We start from the raw sequence: 17,595 nt of genomic DNA, 5'->3' as shown, positions 1-17,595 counted from the left end.
GCATAACTCCAGTATGTACGTGGTGTTCTCCCTGTATGTGTCTGTGTCCAAATTTCTCCTCTTTATGAGGATACTAGTCATATTGGACAGGGGTCCACTCTACTTCAGGATGATCTCAACTCATTACATTTGGCCTATTTCCTAATAAGGCCACATTCTGAGCTACTGGGGGTTAAGATTTCAACATATGAGTTTCAGGAGGATGCCGTTCAACTTGTAACAGGGATGTAGGTCCCAGGAGACTAGAAACAAGGCTTGACAAGGAGGTGGGCAGGATAATAATAATAGGTATCTTTATTTTCATAGGGACCTTCCAAAGTAGGTATCTTTAGCTCTGCCTCAGACATGATGAAACTAAGGCTGAGAGGGGCTAGGTAATTTCTCCAAGTGCATGCAGTTAGAGACGGCCAGAGCTGGGAGCATACCCAGGTCTGCCTGGGTTCAAAACCCAAGCTTTTAATCGCTTTGCTCTGCTTGATTCGCTTTGATTTCCAGGAATAGTCAAAAGAGCAGAAGACCTGGTTTCTAGGTTCAGCTCTGCTACATAATGAGCATAAGACATTCAATAAATCATTTAACTTCTCTAGGGCTTAGTTTTCTCTCCAGTAAAATGAGCCTAATAATAATATATGGGGAAGTACAAATACTTCATAAACTGTAAAGCATTCTGCAACTGTAATAAATGTTATTAAGAGCAACATCAGCACAAGGGAAAGATAATTAACTTGTTCTCAGTGGAGAATGATGATATATTTGTTTTCTCTAGGTTTCTAGAGCTTATGCTGCTTTTATGACCATCCATCCTCCCTGTGTGGTTCTTGCAACAGACCACATACCTGTCTTCTGATCTTTCCCCCATTTCAGACTTCCTGCCTTGAGTAGCTAAGTGAATTCCAGGTTGCTTTTTTCTTTTTTTAAACCAAATTTCCTAAGTTAAAACTATTGTTTTATTGAAACAGATCTTTCAACAACTGTGAAAAAATACAGTATCTTAGTTCAAGCTGCTACAACAAAGTAGCTTACAGCAGAGATTTATTTCTCAGAGTTTTGGAGGGTGGGAAGTTCAAGATCAAGGTGTTAGCATATTAACTGTGAGGGCCTGCTTCCTGGTTCACAGTCACCTTCTCACTGTGTCGTACCTGGCAGGAGGATTTGGAGAGCTCTGTGGGGTCTCTTTTACAAGGTACTAATCCCATTCATAAGGGCTTCACTCTCAAGACCAAGTTACCTCCCAAAGACCCCACTTCCAAATATCATCATTTTGGGACTTAGGATTTCAACATATGAATTTGGGGAGGTTGCAAATATTTAGTCTATAGCATAGAGAAATGGAGTTTAGGTCTCTTGTTAGAACTGTTCCTGACCTTTGCAAGTTGAAGATCTATTACCAAAGTGCTAAAAGCAAACATCGCAGTCAAACAAAAGACCAATTAACCCACTGGAGAATTTCACATAAATCTACTTTTTTTTTTTTTAGGGCCACATCCATGGCATATGGAAGTTCCCAGCCTCGGCGTCAAATCAGAGCTACAGCTGCCAGCCTACACCACAGCCACACCAGAAGCGAGCTGTATCTGAAACCTACACCACAGCTCATGCCAGTGCGGGATCCTTAACCAAATGAGTGGGGCCATGGATTGAACCCTTGTCCTCATGGATACTAGTTGGGGTCGCTACCACTGAGCCACAATGGGAACAACTCCTCTTTTTTATATTTAACCTTTGTTTACCTTTCTGATATTGGCAAAATACACTTCATTATAAAGGATTAGAAGATACACACTAGGGATTCCTGCTGTGGTGTAATGGCATCAGTGGCTTCTCTACAGCACCAAGACACAGGTTGGATCCCAACCTGGTACAGTGGGTTAAAGGATCTGGCTTTGCCACAGCTGCAGTATAGGTCACAACTGTGGCTCAGATCTGATCCTTGGTCCAGGAACTCCATATGCTGCATGATGGCCAAAAAAGAAAAAAAAAAAAAAAAGATATACAATAAGTGCAAAGAAAATAAACCTCACTAATAATCCCACATCCCATATTTCTTTTCAAGAGAAAATGAATCGTTTGAACTATGGTTATTTACAAAATATTGGACTTTCGCTGAACATTTTTCTTTTAAATAGTATAATATATCAGTACTATTTTTACATCTTTTAATATTCTTTAAAAATGATTTTTTTTCTTTCTCAGCTACAGTGTAGCATATGGAAGTTCCCTGGCCAGGAATTATATCTAAGCTGCAGCTGTAACCAACACCACAGCTGCAGAAATGCCAGATACTTAACCCATTGCTCCACAGTGGGAACTCCAGGACATGACTTTTAATTACTATACAGTATTCCATATTACAGATGTATTGTTACCCATTTAACCAACTCCCTATGGTAGAACATTCAATCATTTGTGTTTGTGCTACTCTAAACAGGGCTTAGAAGAATATTCTTTTACTTAAATCTGCACATTTCTAATTATTTACTTTGGATATATCCAGAGAAGTGAAATTAGTATATTGGAGAGATTTCTTCATACATTACTATACCAGTCAAGCAGCAGAAACCACTGCAGGAATTTACTACAAGGTGCTGGGCAGCCCACAAACTTGTCAGAAAAGCTAGAGCCTCAGGGTTAAACAATGGTCAGGAGCTGAGGAAGGTTGTGCAGCCACAACTCCAGCCAAAGAGTCCCCACTGAGCCAGTGAGTGAGGACTCCTCTGCCATTGCCACTGAGGCTGAATGGAAGCCTGCACTTGCTCTGCTGTCACTGCTGGCACTGAGGCTGCACATTGGACACAGGACATCAGACACCATGCTGGCACCACTGTCCCCAAAGCTCCTGGAAATTGAACATTGCTGCTGCAGCCAGAAGGAGTTCTGCTCTGTCCCAGCTTCTCAGCACGATAAGCAACAGACACACAGTCTTGGGTCAGTACATCTGAGTGCCTCGGCCTAGGGGCTGGCAATGAGAGTATCTGGTGTTCTCACCTTTTACAGAGAGGTGAGCCCTGCTTTCCACCAAGATCTGGAAAGTGGGAGAGTCCACTCACTGCCAATTTGATGGCAAAAATTAGATTTGTTTATTTATAACTTGCATTTATTTGTTTGCTAGAAAGGATGGACATTTTGGATCAAACTATTGGTAGTGTGTGACTCCTCTTTTTTAAACTGCCTAATTGTATCTTTTGATGACTTTTCTATTGGAATAGTTAGCTTCCTGATGGGGCATACAGCTGTCTCTCTCTCTCTCTCTCTCTTTTTTTTTTTTTTTTTTTGTAAGTGCTTCTTTAACAGTAAGACTGTCAACTCTTTAACAGCCATATAGGTTTCATCTTTTCCCCTATTTGACCTTTAACTTCATTTAGGAATTTTTAATGTTAGCTTTTAGAAGTTTACCTATCTTATAAAGTTAAATCTATCACCTTTCCCATTATGTTTTCTTACTTTGCTTTCAAATTTAGGCCTTCCAAAATCAGGAGTTAGATAATCAGGAGTAGTTAGATTTACCTACATTTCCTGGATAATCCAAATAAATATGAGTTCTCAATCTTCAGGTGAACTGGTCAACCTGTCATAAAGTTGCAGAAATGAGATCTATATCCTAGAATGTGGAAGGAATCCATCAAAATTCAGTAGAGGCAGCACAGGAGGGATATTCATTCTCTTTTGTTGCTCCTGGGGGCATGTTAAAGCTCACTGCAGAAACTGCACACAGAAGTAAACTGCTCAGTTAATAATGCATTCTACTGTAACTATATTTTAGTCAGCTTACGTATTACAAGAAAGCAAAAATGTAAGTGGCTTCTCATTCAGAGTAGTGGAACTTTCTAAAGGTATACTACTATCTAACTACCTGACATTTGAGTCTCCATGGCAAAACCTCCCTTTCCTATCAGAATAGGTGTGGATGACCCTTGGGGTGGTGGGATGGGTGTATTAAAACCCTGAAGAGGATTTGGAGAACATTAATATTGCCAGAGAAAGAAAAAGAAATACTCAAATACGACTTTCTACTAACCCTGAAGATGTTGCTTCTGAATTTCTCCCATGTTGTTGGTGTTGTTAACAGCTGGTCATGTGGGAGTCCCCATCGTGGTACAGTGGAAACAAATCTGACTAAGAACCATGAGGTTGCAGGTTTGATCCCTGGCCTCACTCAGTGGGTTAAGGATCCAGTGTTGCTGTGAGCTGTGGTGTAGGTTGCAGATATGGCTCAGATCCCAAGTTGCTGTGGCTCTTGCGGAGGCCAGCAGCTACAGCTCCAATTAGACCCCTAGCCTGGGAACCTCCATATGCCACGAGTGCAGCCCTAGAAAAGGCAAAAAGATGAAAAAAATAAAAATAAAAAATAAAATAAAAGTTCTCATAAAAAGGAAGAAAATCTGTAACTATGTATGGTATGTGGGCATAGCTGGCTGGAAAGATAGATGTTAACTGCAGGTATTCCTCGACTTACGATGGAGTTTTATCCCAATAAACCCACCATAAGTTGAAAATATCATAAGTTGAAAATGCATGTAATACACCTAACCTACCAAATACCATAGCTTATCGTAGCCTAACTTAAATGTGCTCAGAATACTTAGCCTACAGTTGGGCAAAATCATCTAACACCAAGCCTATTTCAGAATAAAGTTTTGGATATCTCATGTAATTTATTGAATACTATACTGAAAGTGAAAAGTGCAATGGCTCACAGGTGCCCAGTATCACAAGAGAGTATCATAATGCAGGAAAAGGATCAAAATTCAAAATCCAAAGTATGGTTTCTACTGAACGCATAGTGCTCTCTCACCATCGTAAAGTTGAAAAATTTTAAGTTGAACCGTCATAAGTCAGAGACTGTCTGCAGTGACTTAATGCGGCGATCATTTCACAATATATGTAAATATTGAATCATTATATTCTACAGCTGCAATTAATATAATGTTATACATCAATTATACACCAATTGAAAAATAAGAGGAGGAAAGAAAAGTAGGCTGGGAGTTAAATGTTTGAGGTAAGGTGGATCTCACTCATGGTAGCAGTAAGGAGACTGCTTATTGCCCCAAACCAGCGCCCAGTATATTGAGTAATGGAGACAGCATCTGTCTGTAGCTTAACCTACCTTCTGAAAAAAGTATATACCCTTCAGTCAACAATGTGCATGCTGCACTGAGGAAAGAGGAAGAGAAAACAAATCCCATCAGCTTGGTCTCTGGAGACCCATGTATCCTGTTACCTAGGTGGTAGCAGCAATGGAAAGCTGCCAGAGAAATTTCTGGGGGCTTTCCAGTGATGTTTTGTCATAGTCTGATGTAAGGTACTACGTGGTACTTTCCAAAGAAGCCAGCATTAATAGGGCACAGGACTAGCAGCATAAAGTACAAAGTCCTATCTTGTTCAATATTTCATCAAGTATTTGATGACCCTTACCAAACACCCACAATTCAGTATCAGTTTGCCTAGGCCCAAATCTCTTTTCAAGGAGTTCCTAATCTTCTTGGGAAAAGAACATAATGTTTTAATGAAAAAGCAATGCAAGAACATGTATACATATGTTCCAAGATGAAGAGCCTGGAAATACGGTCCATTTTTCTTATGATTACAGTAGATCCTCTATATCCACAGGTTCCACATCCACAGATTGAACCAACCATGGATTTGAAAACATTCAGAAAAAAACAATCAGAAAGCTTCAAAAAGCAAAAACTTGAATTTGCCATACCCCAGAAACTATTTACATAATAGCATTTACATTGTATTTACAACTACTTACATAGAATTTATATTATATTAGGTACTTAAATAATCTAGAGATGATTTAAAGTATAGAGGATCACGTGTGTAGGTTAAGCACAAATACTATGCCATTTTATATCAGGGACTTGAATGTCTGCAGATTTTGGTATCCACAGGGGTCCTGGAACCAACATTCTGAGGATACCAAGGGGTGACTATATTGCTTATATTCTACACTTTAAATAACTTAATATACAAAACACATTATGTGGCAAGACACTTTCTTGACCTATGAGCTGAATGTCTCATGTACCCACAAACCAATAACGGCTAAAGTTTCCTATTGCTTTAGAATGTCCATTTTACTCCAAGTACATACGGGCACCATTAAGGCAGGTACAGCAGAGAAGGTTCCTCACTTGCTTCTCACTTTGAGAATGTTATTGGATAGCCCCTGAGCCTGGGAGTGCTCCATCTCTCCATTCCATCAGCCAGACTCGCTCTGGCCATTCTCCTTGATCTCTCCCACCCCCACCCCAGCATATGCTGAAAACACCTGGGGGTAACAATTAGAGGAACAAATTGAGTCTGGGTCATTTGGAGGGTAAATCAGTTAAATCTGGAAGGTCTAATCCAGTTGAAGACTTTCCTAATGTGTCTTTTCTCACTCCAGCCAAACTCCTGTCCAAGGGTAAAGTTTGAAGCTCTATGGGTAGATTTCAGCCCCTTCCATCCATAGAGCTTGATCCCATCAGCATAAGCCTCAGAGAGTTCTGCTCCAACTTGGGCTAGTCTTGGTCCCTAGGTCAGTGGTGGGTAGCCCTGGCCATCCCTCAGTCACTTGTAGGGGTTTTTAACGATACAGTCCCAGTTCCTGTCTTTGGAGTTGCTGATTTAGGGAGTCTGAGGCTTGTCCTGCAAAATCTCAGGAGTTCTCTTGTGGCACAGTGGGTTAGGGAATCAGGTGTCCCTACTGTGGCTCTGGGCACTGCTGTGGCACAAGTTCGCTTCCTGGCCTGGAAACTTCCACATGTCTTATGCATGGCCAAAAAAACCCAAAAAACAACCTCCCCGCCCCGGCGAACAAAAACCCCTCTATGTGTCAGGGTTGAGGTGAGTAGGCATCCATTTAATGTAAAGGGAAAACTTCAAACAATTAGAACAGATGGATAGTGTAATCCTTTCTGTAAACTCAATGTTACTGGAAGTTTTCTGGCAGCTACCAAATTTATGAACAGTTACTCCTCTTTCATTGTCATAAAACATAATTATACCCAAAAGCGACTTTCTACATTGCCTCATTAATCTGCACAAATGTCTGTGGGATATGGGTCATTATTTTTCTCATTTTGCAAATGAGAAAAGTGAGATGCAGGGAGTGATTTGCCTAAGATGAAGTATCAAAAAAAAAAAAAAAAAAGATGAGGGCAGGAGGACTGTGAGGATTATTCCTGATCAACTACCGCATGTGGCCTCAATTCTGAAGACAAGCTCTGGCCCAGGAAGGTGGCTGACAGCAGAGGCCACGTGTCAGTTCATTCAGAGACCCTGAGATTTAAATGGAGATCATCCTGGGAAAGGGTGGAGTCACCAGAGCCAGGGACATAATGCTGCAGATTTTCTTTGCTAGTCCTTCCTACTCACCCACCTCAGACCCTTGACTCCTTGGCGGTCACTAAGGAAATGACTGCTCTCATTTACTAAGTGCTTACCATGTGCCCAGGACTTTGCAAACTGACTTACATGAAGTCATTTAATCATTACAAGGATCCCAGTGGGAAGATGTTAGATCCATTTTACAGGGTTTTCCTAACCCTAACCCTGGAAACTGAGGCTGAATGTCATGCGCAGGGTCACACAGCAAGACCAGGAATCAAACTCAGATGTATGCACGATCAAAGCAGAAGGGTTGCTTTTGGGGTGGTGATGTTCTGAAGGGCAGGTAGGATAGAAAAGAATTAGTTGCACCCTTGGAGGCTCCCACTATCTCCCTGTATAGGCCAGTGGATATTTGCATGGTTAGTCCAAGGGACCATTCTCAAGGCTATTTCAGCTCCAAAGATGATATATCATTGGGGCATTTCCAACCAGACCCATTACCAGGTATAAAAAGTTTAAGGATTCCTGGAACTTAACTGGCTGATATAGTCACAGCAGGCACAAGGTACAATGTGCTGAGATGGAAAGAACGCTGTGTGTGTGTGCGTGTGTGTGTGTGTGCACACGCGTGTGTACTCATGCACATGCACACATACGCATATGAGTGTATGGTATAGAGTTCTGGCCCCAATTGCCACTCTACATTTAAGACAGTCCAAAGAGGAAGAAGAACCAGGGCCTTTTGAGGACATGCTTTACTCTACAGATGAGACAGGCCATCAGACGCTGAGATCTAAAGAGCCTTGAAACTAGGTGGGGGAGCTAGTCACCCTCCAGTCTTGAGCCTCTTTGGCAGACACTCTCAGGTCACATCTGAATCACCAACCCACCTCTGAGGGCCCTAGAGCTTCCTGGGCAGGTCTGGAGCCTACAGGCTTAGAGCTGTAGGGAGGTCAAGACCTTCAAAGGGTACTCTGACCCCCCCACCTCATCCCACTTGGGAGCGGTCTAGTTTATAGCACACAGCACAAACTGCGTCCACTCTTGGTACAGAGAACTGTACTTCGGGTCTTGGAAGATGTCTTTGGGTATCCTACTCCCATGCTTTCTAGCCCTGAATATGACATCTGTGTTTGTCATCCTCCACTGTGCCCTCCCCAGGGCGCGGAAGCCTATGGGAACTAGGTGCTCTGGGAGGAAAGGAATGATGTCACAGGCCTTCTGCGCAGACAGCTGTCTTCAAGAGGATGATAGTTTGGCTTGAAGTTTTGAACTCAGACAGCCTTGAGTTTAAATCCTGATTCTGGGAGTTCCCACTGTGGCTCGGTGACTAAGGAACCTCGACTAGTATCCATGAGGATGCAGGTTCGATCCCTGACCTCACTCAGTAGGTTAAGGATCCAGCGTTGCTGTGAGCTATGGTGTAGGTCACAGATGCAGCTCGGATCCAGAGTTGCTGTGGCTGTGAGTTAGGCTGGAGGCTAGAGCTCTGATTCAACTCCTAGCTTGGGAACTTCCACATGCCACAGGTGTGGCCCTAAAAAGTAAATAAATAAATAAATCCTGATTCTGTCCCTCAGTAGCTCTTGGGAAGGTCACATGCTGACATTTGTTTCCTTCTCTGGAAAATGGGGGCACTGATGCCTGCTGTTCAGGGACTCAACACAGCCTCTGGCCCAGACCTGGCAAATGCCCAGCTGAGGTGGGGCACTGACAAGGAGCCTTGGGCCAAAGCAAATCCCATCCCAGCCAACTTCCTGCCACGATCCGGGCTCTATTCTCCCCCTCAACTGCAACCAGAAGAAAAAACTCCCATTCTGCTTCCTTGCATAGCACTGTGCTTTCTCCTGCCACCTAATATTTGTTCCCGTGTCCCCTCTTTCTAGAACATTGTTCCCTTCATACCTCCTCCCCATTCATCTGGTTAATAGCATCTGCCTCTTGATATCCTCAGTCATCCAAAAGAGAACCTTTCAGGGATGCCCTGGCTCGGCCTTGCTTGCGTGCCTATTTTATTAATGCTTATAATAAATTCTACAACAAAATGTAGGGCCAAAAAACTGAAGAAAGGATATAAGCTTCATGAAGGTGACTGATTCACTCTCTGGTACCTGGCACACTCTGGGCCTCAATAACGACTCGTTGAAAGAATGAATGAATGAGAGATGCATTCACTTAAAGAAACATGTCTGTCACAGTGCTAGCACCCCTGAATACGGTACGTTATTCTGAGGGCATAAAGAGGTCATTGGTCAAATAAGTTTGGGTAAAACACTTGGGGTAAAACAAAGTTGGGTTCCTTCTCTGTGGGACTTCTCTATGCCTTAATATGCTAATGTGGGTTGTGAATTTCCAGTAGGAAGAGGGTCAAAACTGAACAAGCAGCCACATTTAATCACTTACGCCCCCTTTGTGAATGAGTTTAAACAAAACCTTTACTCAGGGAGTGAGTAAAGGGGAAGAGAGGCTGTGGGCTCTGAAGGCAAGGAGCTCGGGTCTATCGCTTGCCTGCCTCCAAACACAGGGCCCCTGGGCTCCTGGGAGCAACATCAAATCAAGTCTCATGAAACTGAGTCAACAGGGCCATTCACAACTCACGCCCTGCAAGTGAATCTTGGCCCAGAAATCTCAACCTGGACCCAAGTTCTCTTTACTGCTATTCTTACCAAAAGACGTCTTCCATCAGCAATGGCGGGATTTTATCTGTTTGTCATCTTCAATAAAATGTGATTCTGGCAACGTGGTGTAAGGTTGATATGTCCTAGAAAACAGACCTGTTCTCTGTCTGGTTTTGTTTTCTTTTATTGCTTTTGAAATCCGGCATTCCCCTTTTGGTTGCTGGCTTAGGCTACAGGGCCGTGCAGGTTTCACTCAAATGGAGTATCTCTGCGGAGCTGACAGAAAAAAAAACAAAACTGGCTAAAAGAAGGGTCAGTCCAGACCTAAAGATAATTACAATAGACATAAAAGGGTGACATGTAAACCAGATGGGTATCCAAAACCTGATTGGTTTCTACAGCGCAAATATTGATTTTGATTGTGAGCATGGGCCAATGCCTGAAACCTCACAATGGATGCAAGCATGTGAATGAGGTTGAACAGATCAGAGCTGAGATGTTGGCTCTGACCGCTGGTGCTTCCAGGATGTCACCTCGGCATTGAGGAGGGTATTCATAGGCAGGGCAAAACTGCTAAACAGGAGGAGTTTGTCTCCAGCCCCTCTTTTCCACATCCAGTGGGAAACTCGGGTTGCTCCCTCACTAAAGGGGCCATAGGTACGTCCCATTTCAGCCCTGGCAGCTAACTTATGTCCATCCTATTCATTCAAGGTCCTGATCCTGCCTGTAAAACTAGTGCTTTAAACATGTGACTTTCTCCTACATAAAGTATTTGGATGTTAACAAGAGTCTTCTGGCCAAAACCAGGCGAGTCACTCTAGTGGTGGGAAGTCAGGCAGAAGGATAGATACTTCAGGGCAACTTGTCCTTCAGTTCCTTTCAAGCCCGACACAGACACAGCTGTCTTCTCTGGCTCTGTAGGACTGGCGCAGTTTCAGATCTTTGCTGTGTGGTAAAGGCAGGTTAAAGGGCAACAGGGCACCAAATGGAACCGAGAATAGAAAACAGCACACAGAGATGGTATTTTGTCCATGGATGAAGGACTACTAGCCTAGGCAGCCAGGATTTTTCCAGTAGAGTTTTATACAATAAAATAAATGTGTTCTGTACTTTCAGTGTTTAAATAAACATGGAGGATTTATTTCTAGACATAATGTAAATCAGTGACATGGAAAGTTATGAAAAGAGAATCCATGCTAAAACTTCAGACCTCCTGGTTCCTGTCACTGCTCTGTGTGCTTAAACAACACCAATTTCTACATAAATAACTTACTTCTTATGCACTATTTGTAAGATATTTTACTCTAAGAATTTCCCTCTTTTTTTAAAAAAGAGGTACTGTTAATGTGAACCCAAGTTTATGGAAACTAACATGAGTAAACCAAGGGCAAAGTGCAATATACTATTTATTTTATTCTAATTTTCCCCCATTGGAGCTTTTGATCGCCTATATTTGTGTTTAAAACTACAACTGAATACTGTGACCCAAGATATTCCTTCCTAAAAATACACCCTGAAGTAGTGGCTTTCCAACCTTTTTTGACTTTGACCTGTCATAATAAATCGATTTTACCTCATGATCCAATACACACACACACAACTGAAATCAAAGTTTCATAAAATAAAACTTATTCTTGTTACATGCAGTACTCTAATATTTTCTATTATATTCTCTATTTATGTTTTCTTTCTTCTTTTTTAAAAAAATTGTTATTACTAACCACCACAGTTTTAAAAACACTGTCTTAGAGAAACTCTTGTGTGCATGTATATAAGAATGTTCATAGCAACACTGTTAGAAATGGCCAAAAAGTGGTAAAATGCATATGGCCAATGATCGACATTGTGTATAGAGTAATGGCAGGGGTTTAACTTGGATTGCAATATTAGGAAAGGACTTTCTGAGGAAATGACATTTACATTCAGACTAGAAGACAAAGCCTGGCAAAGACGACTGTACACTGAGCAGGCCTTGAATAAGCAAAGGACTTGGCACCTTCAAGGAATTGGAGGAGGCTAATGTGGTTGGGTCAAGGACAAAGCCAAGGGCAGAAATGCATGATGAGACAGGGATGGTAAGTTGGAGATAAATTAGGCAATGCCTTGAAGGCAATATTAATGTAGTGGATTTTTATCCACTGCAGCGGGTAGCCATTGAAGGATTTAAGTTGGGAAATGGCATGATTAAGTTTATCTTTTCAACCATTGCCCTGGCTCTTGAATGAAGAATGGATTAGAGAAAGGACAGAGAAAATCAGTGAAGAAACTACAGCAAAAGTCTTTGGTGGTTTGGATTTTGGTTAGAGTGGAAGCAGAGAGAAGTGGATTGATACACAGGCTATTTTAGAAGTGTCATCTACGGACTTGAGGATGCCTTATTTCTTTGTTTGTTTTTTATTTTTTGTCTTTTTAGGGCTGCACCTATGGCATATGGAGGTTCCCAGGCTAGGGATTGAATCAGAGCTACAGCTACTGGCCTACACCACAGCAATGGCAATGCAAGATCCAAGTCTCGCCTGTGACCTACACCAGAGCTCATGGCAACACTGGATCCTTAACCCACTGAATGAGGCCAGGGGTCGAACCCATGTCCTCATGGATACTAGTCAGGTTCATTACCCCTGAGCCACGATGGGAACTCCAGGGATGACTTATTTGGGACTGAAGGAGAAAGTTGAGTTTGAAGATAAGGGCTATGTCAAGGGTGATGCACCCAGTATTCTAGAAAGCACATCTGAGTAGATGGTGTCCTATATTGATGCAGATGACCAAAAGAGAAACACATTTGAGTGAGTCAAGAGTAAGAGTTTGGTTTTGTAAATCTTAAGTCTGAAATCCCTGTGAACTGTCCAAGTAGAGAAATCAAGTCAGCAGTTATCTATACAAAGCTGGAACTCAGCAAGGAGATCAGACTGGAGATATATATTTGAGAGTCAGCGGTCCATACAGATGAGGTCATTTTGGGATGACAGAGCAGAGCACAGGAGAGGAGAGAGCCCAGGATGGAGTCATGAGGAGGCCCAACATCATTCAGAAGCAGCTAGAGAAGGAGGAATCAGAACAGGAGTCTGTGGAGCCACGGCCACAGGGGTCTTAATATGCCAGGAGTGTGTGGTCTTGTAGGAGACAAATGAAGAGAATGATTTAAGAAGTGGCCAGGAGTTCCCTAGTGGCACAGTGGGTTAAGGCTCTGGCATTGTCGCTGCAGTGGCTTGGGTCGCTGCTGTTGCACAGGTTCAGACCCTAGCCCAGGAACTTCCACATCCCACGGTGTGTCAAGAAAAAAAAAAAGAATTGGTCAGTAATCAACAGTGTCAAATGCTGCTAAGAGGTTAAATATGATGAGACTGAGAATCATCTGTTAGATTTAGTAACATAAACGTCACAGTGACCTTAGCAAAAGTTGTTTTTCTAGATTGGTGAGGTAGAGGAATGAAAGGAAATGAGAGAAATTGAGTTAGCGAGTGCCAATAACTTGTGTACCATGGCCTGAGAAGGAGAGACGAGCAAAAGGAAGACAGGCAGAAAATGTATTTCAAGGGAAGTTTTTTTTTGTTTGTTTTTGTTTTTTGTTGTCTTTTTTCCATTTGTTGGGCCACTCCTGCGGCATATGGAAGTTCCCAGGCTAGGGGTCCAATCAGAGCTGTAGCCACCAGCCTACTCCAGAGCCACAGCAACGCGGGATCTGAGCCATGTCTGCAACCTATACCACAGCTCACGGCAATGCCGGATCCTTAACCCACTGAGCAAGGCCAGGGATCGAACCGGCAACCTCATGGTTCCTAGTTGGATTCGTTAACCACTGAGCCAAGATGGGAACTCCCATCAAGGGAAGTATTTTTGTTTGTTTTTGGTCTGAGGATGTTTGAATGCTGTTTATAAGGTGTGGGTGGAGCATCGGAGGCTAGGGATGCAAAACATAGAGGACAGCCACCAGAGCCAAGTCCTCGGATGGAAGGAGAACCACAGATGGCTGAACGGCTTCGGGTCAGAGGAAGGATATTCTCCTTTATTGTGGTAAAAGGAGGGAGAGAGTGTGTGTAGGTCTGGGAAATCCCATGGGATTGATGGTGGGGAGTTACTGGCTGATGATGCAAAGTGAGTCAGTTTTGGATGGTTTGGCTGCAAGACACAGAACACACAGCCCGGAGTGGCCTAAACAAATAAAGGCTCATTTTTCTCCCTTACTATAAAGTCCAGGACTGATCACTTAGAATTGTTAGACTTGAATGTCTTCATCTGGGAAGTTCCTGTTGTGGCTCAGTGGTACTGAGCCAGACTAATATTCATGAGGACACGGGTTTGATCCCTCGCCTTGCCCAGTGGGTTAAGTATCCAGCATTGCTGTGAGCTGTGGTGTAGGCCGGCAGCTGGAACTCCGATTCGATCCCTAGCCTGGGAATTTCCATATGCCGCAATTGCGGCCCTAAAAAGCTAAAAAAATAATAAAAAAGAATATTTTCATCTGAAATGATGAAGCCAGCTTTACATCCTAAGTTGCATTTAATGAACTTATTGTCCCACACTTGCCTATTAAGTAGAACTTGTATTTTTCAGAGGGCAGTGGAATGTACTTTGTGAAAAGTTACAGAAAGTAAGACAGAAAGAGGGGCATGAGATAGTGAGTGTACACAAGGATCATTACTGATTATGGTTAACAGGACTGGCTAGGAATGGTGCCTCCTGCGGTTATGCACTGTTGCAGCACTAATTGTTAAGTGCATAGTAGAACTCACTATAAACTCCAGTTGGGATTGTCTAGAACATCTAAGAGGAGGGGGGAGGTATAAATAAACTAGCCAGGAACTGTTTGTTACTGACAGCCAGTAGGACATGTTCACTTAAGGAAAAATGAATGTAGATTTATAATATCCCATCGTCTTTTGGTAAATGTTAGGTCTTTGTGAATGAAAAAAAAATAAAACATGAACTTTGATCCATGTTCTTTTTACTCTGAACTGTATCATTCACCTTAGTAATAAGTCAGCATGGAACTTTTCACCTCTTCCTCCTTAAAATACAACAAAAGATGAAAGCCAGGCATATTTTGAGACATGGATAAAGGAAAGTATTCACCTGACACTTTCCTTACTACTCTGAATGATGAGGATTCAGAGAGACTAGCTCTGACGCAGATTGGTATTTGCTAGCATGCATTTTACAGTCCTGAATATATGAATTCCAAGATGGACAGAAATCCCAGAGATTTACCATGGATAAAATAAGGTACACCATCTCCAACATTTTTTCTACATTGTCAAATAAGAATTGTCATTACTCCCACTGCCAAACTCAACAATGTATCTTAATTCCAAACATCCCAATATAGGCCAAATGCCCCATTTCTAAAACTGTGCTTCACTGTTAATGGAAATATGGTATAAAGACATGAATCTCTATTACGGGCTTATGGTGCCTTAACTAAAGAAAGCTTCTCTGGGAGATCCCGTCATGGCTCAGTGGTTAGCGAACCTGCCTAGCATCCATGAGGGCACGGGTTTAATCCCTGGCCTCACACAGTGGGTTAAGGATCTGGCATTGCCGTGAGCTGTGGTGTAGGTCACAGATGTGGCTTGGATCTGGTGTTGCTGTGGCTGTGGCATAGGCTGACAGCTGCAGCTCTGATTCGACCCCTAGCCTGGGAATTTCCATATGCTGCGGGTGCGGCCCTTAAAAGACAAAAAGACCAAAAAAAAAAAAAAAAAAAAAAAAAGAGAGAGAGAGAGAAAGCTTCTCTGACATCAACATTTCGAAACAGCCCTTGATTTAGTATATCAGCACTTTTACTGCTGTGCATTTCCCCACAGTAAGGTTTTTTAAACATATGAATTTCTTTTGCACAGTTGAAGAAGGGTAATTGCGAGACAGAAGGCAAGAACTGAGCACACTAGGGCATTTCCGAGATTTCATAAATCTCATTATTTATGAAAAATAGCTGAGAATCTGCGATGATATTCCCTTGGAAGGGCTTTGTGTTCCCCTGAAGGTTCACATAACACAGGTTAAAAGCTGCTGGTTTAGCCCAAATGTGATTCCCTGTCACTGAAATAAAAGTAGAATTCTGTGAACGAGGGCAAACCTACAATGTTTACAACAGGAGGGCCTCTGAGAGTGAGGGGGAAGGGAGTCAGAGAAACAGTAGTGGCAGAAAGTGGGAATTAAGTCCTCTAGAAAGCAAAAAGTAAGATTGCTGGGCCACATAGACCACCCTCCGAAATCTGTAATGAGATCTTTTGGTGATACCAGTCTGGAGTGATTGGAGATTTTTTTTTATGACAATATTCAGTTGCTCAGACATTGACATGGGAGGTAGATGGGGTCCTGCAGGCAGATGCTGTGAAAGAAGAGGTCAAGTGAACCAGTGCATTTGCTGCAGGATCATTCTAACAGTGGGTCCAGGAATCTAAGCTGGTGTGGGGGGAAGGAGGGCAAAGGGTATGATGAAAGGGACTTAGGATTGGTAAAGTTCGATGAGCCTAAGCAGGAGAGCTGGAAGGAGGAGGTTATGGATGAGAAAAGGGCAGTTAAAAGTTGTGATTTGCGAGGTGATGAGTTTTTGGTGGTAAAGAGGAGCAGGGTGTGCCCATGGGTGGCTGTGGAGGAATGGAGGAGATCTTCAGGAATCAGGAGGTCAAGGAAGTAGGATGCAAGGATATCGATGTGCCCTTGCACAATGAGATCTTCGAAGGTAACGGTGGGAACAACGTGGCGAGGAGGGCTGTGAGCCAGGCCCTCACAGTGTGAGCAGGAAACAAAGGGGTGAGCAGCAGATTATTATTCCAAGGTGGGCGGGCAGGCTGTAGCCTGAGCAGGGAGAACCTAAGAGAAGGGTTTTTTTCTTAGAGTATAGGATGGAAAGAAATAGTCTGAAAGTGGCCCTGGAGAGCAAAAAAGGTAAGTGTCCACTTTCCAACCCTGAGGGGTATGGTGCTCATCAGATTTCATAAACGTCCCTAGGCTAAACAGAATCCCACCTCCCTTCCTGAAGATGCTGTACGCTGCAATTTCTGGTAGCCCTCATGGGGCTCACCCTGAAAGTTTGCATCCCGAACACTGAGAAATAAAATCAAAGTGGAAAAGATCTTTGAAAATTCACATTTTCTAAATGTAGAGAGACATATGGAAATGTCATGTACAGATGCTTATTTTATAGAGAAAACCTGAAGGAGTTCCCTACATTTGCCAACTTTCAGCCACCTCTTTTGCACATTTTTTTCCTAGATTTAGGTGAGATTTGGCCTTCTCCCTCAGAGATAGTGAAATACAACTTATTTTCTTCAATTCCTACCAGAAGAATAATTGTGGATTCAGTGGCCTGTACCTACTTCTTCCTATTCTTAAATGAACACTCGGCGAATGCCAAGTACTATGGTAGGTGTGGGTCAATGGCTAACAATACACAATCCTTCCCTCAAAGAGCTTAACTGATTAAAAAAGATACTGTACATTACCATTAGATACTTCATCATTTTTTTTTTCTTTTTGGCTTCCTCCTCGGCACTAGAGCTGACACCTATGCCACAGCTGTAGCAACGCCAGATCCTTAGCTTGTTGTGCTAGGCCAGGGATCAAACTGGCACCTCCACAGAGACAAGCCAAATCATTAACCCACTGTGCCACAGTGGGAACTCCAGATACTTCACTAATTTATTTGTCC

General features: G+C 42.7%; 1 long non-coding RNA gene across 2 annotated transcripts in view; it reads right to left on the bottom strand.

The window, feature by feature from the left end:
* Positions 1–17,595, bottom strand: part of LOC102157689 — a 59,697-nt gene that overhangs the window by 12,488 nt on the left and 29,614 nt on the right. For both annotated transcript variants that reach the window (XR_002335512.1, XR_002335513.1), the window contains one exon: positions 9,987–10,214. This is a non-coding gene — a long non-coding RNA (uncharacterized LOC102157689). The remainder of the gene's footprint in view (positions 1–9,986; positions 10,215–17,595) is intronic.

This window comes from Sus scrofa, chromosome 1, assembly GCF_000003025.6.
Source record: "Sus scrofa isolate TJ Tabasco breed Duroc chromosome 1, Sscrofa11.1, whole genome shotgun sequence".
NCBI lineage: Eukaryota > Metazoa > Chordata > Mammalia > Artiodactyla > Suidae > Sus > Sus scrofa.
Note: the sequence above shows the minus strand (reverse complement) of the source record. Positions and strands in the feature narration are given on the sequence as shown.